Source organism: Sinocyclocheilus grahami, unplaced genomic scaffold (genome assembly GCF_001515645.1).
Source record: "Sinocyclocheilus grahami isolate Dianchi unplaced genomic scaffold, SAMN03320097.WGS_v1.1 scaffold735.1, whole genome shotgun sequence".
Taxonomy (NCBI): Eukaryota; Metazoa; Chordata; class Actinopteri; order Cypriniformes; family Cyprinidae; genus Sinocyclocheilus; species Sinocyclocheilus grahami.
The window spans coordinates 431,255-440,442 of NW_015505914.1; the positions used below are offsets into that span (position 1 = coordinate 431,255).

General features: G+C 36.8%; 1 protein-coding gene across 1 annotated transcript in view; it reads right to left on the reverse strand.

Annotated features, from left to right (window-relative positions):
* Positions 1-9,188, reverse strand: part of LOC107560615 (double-stranded RNA-specific editase 1-like) — a 122,405-nt gene that overhangs the window by 55,708 nt on the left and 57,509 nt on the right. The gene's annotated exons all lie outside the window — the stretch shown is intronic.

Here is a 9,188-nt window from a genome sequence, read left to right on the forward strand (position 1 = left end):
TCAACTATGGGTGGCAAGGCACTGTCAAACGATCTCTGGGATAAAGCTGTGGACAGGCACAAGTCAGGAGATGGATACAAAAAAAAAAATTCTAATTACCTTTGTAATTACCTTTAAATAGCTTTATGAAAAAGGCCAACTCGGACATTCTACGTGACATGCTAATTTATGTATACTGAATATTGAAGGAAGGAAGGAAGGAAGAATATGGTCAAAAACACCAATGCACTTAAAATTCATAAACAGGTGCCTCTAAACCTTAACCACATTATTTACTTTTCAGCATTCACTACAACCACACACATTTTCTGCACGTATAAAAGAGTATGGTCCTCTGTCACCATGCGTCAAACACAAGCCCTCAGGACAAATAAATTCCGCTCTCCAAATAAATGTAATAATACTGCTGCTGATACGAGTTCCTGCTCTCCGCCTGCCTGAACGCCAATTACTGTGCTCTAATAGAGCGCCGGGGGCAGGGTGGCCAAGAGCCCAACATGTGTCAGCAGCTGATGGAACGCACTGCTACCACCAGACCAGAGACTTCAGCACCACGGACAGGGCTTCAGCCAGGAAACCCAGTTGTGGCTAGAAGGGATACAGCTACGGCCGGAAAGCAACAATAAATTAAATTTGCAACCTATCACATTGTTTAATTAACGTCTACACCTACCCCAACCCTAAACCTACCCTTTACAATAATGCAAATATAGTGATTATTTTAGCTCAGCATGACAAGAATGATGCAATATTGCTTGTCCAGTAAGCCCTAGTGGACATAATTGTTTCCCTTCTAGCCTCAACCAGCAAACCCATGTAAAACCACAGACCAATGACCTCACTTCCTGTAGAAGACATACTGTGATATGAGCATTATTTTGCCTTATTTTAAGTGCAGAATGTAGTACATAACACCTGCTTACCAGTTAATACAGGAAGTTTGTTCTGAAACACTTCTTTTTATAAAGAATTCTAAACTGTCTAAAAGTCTAAATCACACTCTTAAATCAAAATTGATTGAAATGGTTTTAAATCTGACAAGAGTATCAAATTCAGCCATAAATTATCAATTATTTTATCTTTTCACTTTATGATTACATTTCTACAGAAAAATAAGTATTGTGGTCATTAAACATAACGTTACTGAAACAAATTGTTTCTAGGTGTTATATATATATTTTTTTATACTACACTCTTAAAAATAAAGGTGCTTCAAAAGGTTCTTCAAGCGATGCCATAGAAGAACCATTTTTGGTTCCACAAAGAAACATTCAGTCAAAGGTTCTATAAAGAACCATCTCTTTCTTACCTTTTTTTAATCTGAAGAACCTTTTTTCTCCACAGAGAACCTTTTGTCAAACAGAAAGGTTCTTCAGATGTTAAAGGTTCTTTATGGAACCATTTAGACAAAAAGGTTCTTCTATTGCATCGTGAAGCACCTTTATTTTTAAGAGTGTATGTTTAGTCTGATAAACTTAGTCTTGTCATATTTGCAATTCTTCTCAGTTCAGTCAGATAAAGACTGTCAGTTGTGACTTAATGACTCTGAATGATTCACTAGATTATGATTCAAACCGCTCAAGTTTTAACAATTTTTTTACCTGAATGGTATAAAAAAAAAGACCATTGGTGTTCACAGAACTAATGACACCTCACAACATGATTACTGATGAAACAGCATACAGACTTACAAATAGGGCTGGGTATCGATTCAGATGTCCCGATTCGATTCTCAATTTTTTAAATGCATTCAGTGAATATAGTTTTAATACAAATGCTATTGATATTTCTAAAAAATGAACAGTAAACATCAGTTTACAAACGGTGAGTTAATAAAAAGAAATTAAGAACCACATGCTTGAATTTTAAACCTATTCTTTTTTTTTTTTGTATAGGGTCCTTTTTAAACAATAATAGGGCCCTATAAAATGTTCTTAATTTTTCTGGTAATCAGATAAAGGCATAAAACATGAATTTAATTTATCCTAATCAAATGAAAATTAAACCCTTTTATTCGGTGAGTTAATAAAAAGAAATTAAGAACCACATGCTTGAATTTTAAACCTATTCTTTTTTTTTTGTATAGGGTCCTTTTTTAAACAATAATAGGGCCCTATAAAATGTTCTTAATTTTTCTGGTAATCAGATAAAGGCATAAAACATTCATTTAATTTATCCTAATCAAATGAAAATGAAACCCTTTTATTTTTTGGCAAACAAAGTGCTGCACGACAGAGGTTTACTGTTAAAATTAAAAAGAAAACAGATGTGATTATTCCTTTACAAATAAAGATTTATCAATATTTATTAGCAGTAGTAGCATTGAGTCTCAAGACTACTAAATAGTCATATATTCTGACAGTTTCTTAACGTTAAACTAAACTTCATCCGCGCTTTAGTATGCGTGTAGTAAACAAAACAGTGCGCCGCGCCATCCGCCATTCATTCATTGCGGAAATCATGGTGCCTTATGCGTGATATCAAATGCTTCCGCAGATTTATGGCCATGATAAGCGCTGAATGAATGCCAGGATTTCTGTTGTAACATCGCGCAAGGTAAATAAGGGTGACATCTAGTGGAGAAGACTAATGATAAGATTCACGTTAATCAGATCTTGTTTTATATGTGTGCTGAAATAAATACCGGAAAAGATCGGTTCGCGGCCCACGTGCACTCAAGTATAAATCACACACATGTGTAGCTATGAAAGTCCAGGCACTGGATGAAGGCCAATAAATGGCTGCTCTCCCAGAGTCTATCACTCCAAGGTCGAGTGACCACCACACCGGGACATATGACAGCCCACCACCCCTATCAATCCACCCTCACAGACTTTTAACAGATGCTTCTGGATCCTTTTCTTCTCAGATCCCCCTTCATTTGTGACCTCCGCTCCATTTAGGATGACAAATCCAGCCCGATGTGGCCGAATGCTGGCTCAGACAGTGCTGAGCTAAGGCGATTAATCGAAAAATAGATTTTTTTTTTGCCCAGCCCTACTTACAAAGCTTCAGTCACAGTCTGGAGTTTCACAGTTTAAACAGTAAAGCACATTCTGTATCTAGAGTTGCACAGCCCTACAGCACACACGCTGCTACATTACACCCACCCACCCCACGTGCACTCAAGTATAAATCACACACGTGTAGCTATGAAAGTCCAGGCACTGGATGAAGGCCAATAAATGGCTGCTCTCCCAGAGTCTATCACTCCAAGGTCGAGTGACCACCACACCGGGACATATGACAGCCCACCACCCCTATCAATCCACCCTCACAGACTTTTAACAGATGCTTCTGGATCCTTTTCTTCTCAGATCCCCCTTCATTTGTGACCTCCGCTCCATTTAGGATGACAAATCCAGCCCGATGTGGCCGAATGCTGGCTCAGACAGTGCTGAGCTAAGGATTTATGCTCCAGTGCTTCAGTAGCTTCATAACAACCAAACTTACAAGGAGACTTTCACTTATACACTCGGGCAGAAATGAAGTTGGAAAAAATAAATGAATAAAACATGATAAATCAAAATCTCAAGACTTTTATCCACACGTCAGAAAACCTTGCCACGTCTGTGCTAGTAAGTTTGAATCTTAATGTCTCGAGAAGGAAAACAAAAATAATAAAGACATCTCCCATGTATGAACACTTGTCTACATAAATGTGATGCAATAAAACGCAACTCATGCTACTGAGGTTTTCAGAAAGATTTCACAGGATTCATCCAAAGGTGCGGCTTACAAGAGACAGCAACTTCTGGGGTAAAACAGAAGAGCTCAATGCCATGGTATTAACGGGATTATAGCAGACAGCACAGAGAAAACGGAGAGATCCTGAGCGCACAAGGTAAACACTGCACAATATTGCTTTAGGAATTAGTATGCAGCATATGAAACCCATTTGCAAACAGGCCTCAACATCAAACTCTAATAACTGCAGTGCAAAATAGAGTTAGTTTGTACACAGCTTTTTGGTCTAGTACCATTCAAAGGTTTTTACAAAGTAAGACTTTGACTCTTATGCTCACCAAGGCTGCATTTAAGTGGTCATATGATGTGATTAAAATTTTTCCTTTCTTTTTGGAGTGTTACAAGCTCTTGGTGCATAATGTGTGATGCTGTGTTTCGTTGTGACACGACTAGAAATCAGTGGTTAAGTTGTATTTACAACACTGTTCCAGAACAGTTCAACCCAAATATTCAGATGTGTGCAGCACATTTTATGGAGGACTGTTTCCTGATCCTGGTAGAGTAGACTACAATGCCGGCTGTTCTGACTCAGATTCCAAGTAAGTTTTTTTTATATTTAAAGAATTTGCCACTGACGATTCAAACGGGAATTTTGAGCAGTGTAGAGTAGCGTTTCTAGTTTGTCATTTCTCCGATCACAAATGTAGACATGGTTTTATGTTTACGCCGTGCGGCGCGATGCAACGCAACGCGTAAAAAAACAGTATAAGTCAATATAATACGTAATTATGTCCCCACTGGATGCAACAAATGCCTCGTTTATAATGGGTTTTAATGTTTGTCTCGTCGCTCCGGGACACGGCATCACAGTATGGTGAGGGGCGCAACATTTCAGTCACACGCTTGAGGTATTCGGCCAATCACAACGCACTGGATAGCTGGCCAATCAGAGCACACCTTTTTCAGACCGATGAGCTTTGTAACAATCGATGCATTTCAGAAAGGCGGGGCATAGAGGAGAAACAATGTATAGTATGTAGAAAATAATGCACCAAATACACAAAATAATGTTCTTTTAGCAACATCATATGACCCCTTTAACTAAAACACAGCAAAAACAGAAATATTGTGAAATATTATTACAAATTAAATGAACCCTTTTCTATTTTAAAATATTTAAAAATTTAATTTATTCCTGCGATGCAAAGCTCAATTTTCAGCATCATTACTCTAGTCTTAAGTGTCACATGATCCTCAGAAATCATTGTAATATGCTGATAAAATTCAAACATTCAGAAAGATTTCATAAATAAAAAAATTATTTAAATGTACTTAAAATCATTTAGTCTCATCATAACCTTAAGAATTGGGCAGACCAAAAACATATTTATGGAAAAGTTGATGCTACAATATTAACATTTTGGAACTTCCTCACCATTCAATAAATGCCCAAGGGTCAGTTTAGCATTTATTTGAAATGGAAATCTTTTGTAACAACGCAAAAGTATTTATTGCCACTTTAGACATGAACGTTTTGAACAGAAGTGTACATGCAAAAAATCTGACTGGTACAGACTTAAGTGTTCATATGACTTTTAAAAAGACTGAAATCAAACTTGTTAAGTGCATGTAAACACACTGCTAGAAAAGGGAGTAGAAAAGGGAAGCTGCAAATGTTAATTTTCAGTGGCCTTCAGTCAGTCACAAAGAGCCATGGTCATTAATAAAGCTATTTACATAAAATAATTAAGAGGAAACTGAAAGAAAAGTGCCTGCTTCTGAACATTTCTAAAAAAGGAGAGATGATTTAGAGGACTCCAGCAGCCTTGAGCTTGTATTTTGCTAATTGTATCCAGTGGCCTTGATACTGTACGACCTTGTCTTGCGAACAATAAATGCAGTGGGACAAATGAGAGAAGAAAATAGTTATGCCAAGGTCCTCCGTGCTAAACATTTTCTTTCTTTCATGCTGCAATGGAATCTGAACATATGACACAGGGAAGGCTTGGGATTGAAAATAACCTAGACTTGCATTTCCTAAAAGAAATACAAATGCAACCAGGGCAAGAAATAAATAGTATTATAGATCTTTGCCAAGTTTAGGTTTGGATTCTTTTATGATGCATCTCAGAACAAACAAAGAGTTACGGTTTGAAATATATATATAGCAAATACACCTTTTCGAAAAATATTTTTCGAAGTAATAAATACAGTTGTACATAAAACAAAGACGACTGGTGTATGTTTTACAAGAAAACACTATTTCAGTCCTTCTATTTCCACATTTCATGTTTAATTCAATGTTATTTGCAATATCTTTGTAATTATTTGTGAAAATGTACTAGCAATTGTTTCACCACCACAAAAGAAGATATTTTGAAGAATGTTGGTAACCAAACAGTTGACTGTAGCCATTGACTTCCATAGGATTTTTTTTCCATACTATGGAAGTCAGTGGGTACCGTCAACTGTTTGGTTACCAACATTCTTCAAAATATCTTTTGTATTCAACATTAGAAAGAAACTCGTTGAGGGTGAGTAAATTATTTTGGGTGAACTATCACTTTAATACTAAAAGCCAAAAGTTGATCAATATCAATACAACACTTCCTTGTAAGCATAACTACAATTTTCTTTTCAAATCTACTCTCAGAAAGTAGGTACTTGCATTTTCAAGGCTGCAAATATGTCCCTTAAGTCAGCCTGTGAGGTGTCTCTACCACAGGTCAAAGGGCTCTCCGCAGGAAAAGTAATCATGTGCGAGCGAGGGAACGAGTGAAGACAAGAAGAGAGAGGGAGAGTGGATGTAGATTGATGGGCTGTGCAAATGGAGAGGGATACTAGACGAGCAAAAGTTCAGCACAAAGCCCTAACCATCACAGCGGCCCCTGAGTGTGGCCTAACACAGATGGATCGCTCCACTGCCTCAAACAGCCATGAAGAAATAAGGGCCCTTCCCAGAATGGAGGAGCATCCGCTTCCATTACAGCCCCAGACCTGCATTTCAGAAAAGTCAATATTTTCTCCATCATGGCATTCATCACTGTAGTTATCTGTGAAAGGTGGAAAAGACACATATAAAGCAGCTTCACAAAGCTGATCAACTAATAGTCAATTATAATTACTTTTAAAAGCTGTAGGCAAGGAGGAATTACACTTCCTCACAGAACATTTCACTAAAATCTCGTCATTACAACTGAATGCAGTGGGAGGCGCTGTGGACACGTGACATTTCAAACAGGCTGAGAAACTATTTTCTTTTCTGAAAATGAATAAAATCTTGATAATATTTCGCTTTTTTATGACTTATGGTTCAAAGTATTTTTTTTTACAATTTTATTGTTAAATTTGGCTATTTTTAAATAATCTTTAGCAACATATGTGAATACAAGAAATAAAAATAAAATAAACTACATTTAAATGAAGTTATATAAATATATTTATATAAAACACACAAAAATAAGAATCTAAATTTCTCAAACAATTTTTACTCCTTATTTTTAACTAATAATTTAATTCATTTAATTGCTCGATAATGCCCATGTCTATATAGTTTAGCTTCCTTAAACTGTAACTGAGTGAAAGTCATGAAAACCTTTCTAATTTCAGAACTGTGAATACTTTTGTATTGACATTTTCACGATAATTAAGCATATTTTCACCCATTTGCTCATTACAGTAATGATTCCAGTTGTATTGATTTTTTTATTCTTTCATTAGACTCTTACTGTAATACAGTTTTTAATTTAAATCTTCATAATGCTATATAAATTTGATGAATACATATTTGACCTTTTTTAGTTTAGGTAGTTTTTTGCCATACAGTAATGAGAATTTAAGGGGAAAATGTACTTTATTGTCAGAAAAATAGGTTACAGTTTATTTTAAGGTGCCCTTGTTTCAGTGTAATTATATATTTAAGTACTATTAATGAAGGACTTTTAAATAATTATTACATTTAAGTAATATTAATGAACAAGGTGTACTTACTATAGGGTTAGAAATAGGGTTTGTTTAGGGTTAGTTGCCTGTAATTATGCATCATTTACTGTTATTATTACAGTAAGTACATGCAACTTGTAAAAACGACACAAAAATAAAGTGTTACCCAAAAATCAATCTAAAAAGGATGAATGAATGCATGCATATTTTGGGCTGAAATATGACCTGGACATGTTCTCAGACAGACTTTATTAAGATTCTACCAATTTATGACTGTTTTTGGTGCAAAAACTTTGATCTAGAATTTTTTTGTCCTGCTATGGCATGCTGTCCAGTCTTTCCTCAGAGTCTCTGCTCACCCGCTTTCTGCACCCACATAACGATGCTTAAAAGGACTACATGTGCGGTGGACACTGGCTGGCAGAGCACCTAATGGAGAAGGGTCCCAGCGGATGGGGCAGGCTGTCGTTCTACCCGATTAGAACTGCTGGGCCGGGCATGTTGGGAAGACGAACGCAGCCACCTCAGACCGGCCCGTGAGCAGCCGACCACCCCGCCTGCCACCATGGCAACCAGGAGCTGCTGAGAACAACCAGCTCCATTATTGAATTTCAGCACTTTAATGACCAATAACAGATTTGAATTAGTCTGCCAACACTCATTTTTAGCTTGCCACAAATTACAGGGTTTTTAGACTGCAGACATATTTAGCAGTTCCTGCACAAAAGCTCGCGACGAGACACTTTGATAAAGTGGCTCCTAATATCTGGGGCTTGATAAATGAAGCTGCTGTCAAAGCGAGAACAGCAGCTGCCAGACGTGTACCTGCAAACCTCATGCTAGAAGACCACCACGAGAGACGATGGCCAGAACAAGACCCTATTAAAACCACACACACTATTATAGCTTATGAGGAAATGTGTTATGTGACTGTCTGTTTTCTGATGAAAACTACTGGTTCTTGCCTGTGCAAAACTCACAGGCATGATGACAGGGTGGTTAAGCAGTTGCTATGGTAATTCTGGGTCATTGCGGACATCATTGATGCCAAAAATATCGCAGTACATTGGAATATTGCTAAAACAATTCAAGAATAAAGGAGCATGTCCAATAGGGCTGTCAAAATGGCTGAATTTTATTCGAATTTTGTACTTAAATATGATCAAAATTCGAATTATATTAGAATTTAAAATGCATAATTTCAGTTAGGGTGAAGAAAAGCTTTTGGCCACAAGAGGGCGCATCGAGCAAAATATTACTAATGCACGTTTATTCAAAGCATAAGATAACATGACTATCTGTGAAAAAAGTGCATAATGTTTAAAATAATGTTTATAAACCAATTATAATTAAGTTGCTTAAACAACTGAGACAAAACAGCATCATGTATGTATGCATAGTTTAATACAAAGGGCGGAAAACCAAACACACAGAGCATATTTTTCATTTAAAAACATGAGCTGCAGTGGGATGGGGGGGGAACCCGGCATAAAGTCTCGAGATGATTTTTTCAAAGTTGAAATTGCATTAATTTTACATGGCTTTCTAAACATGCGGCT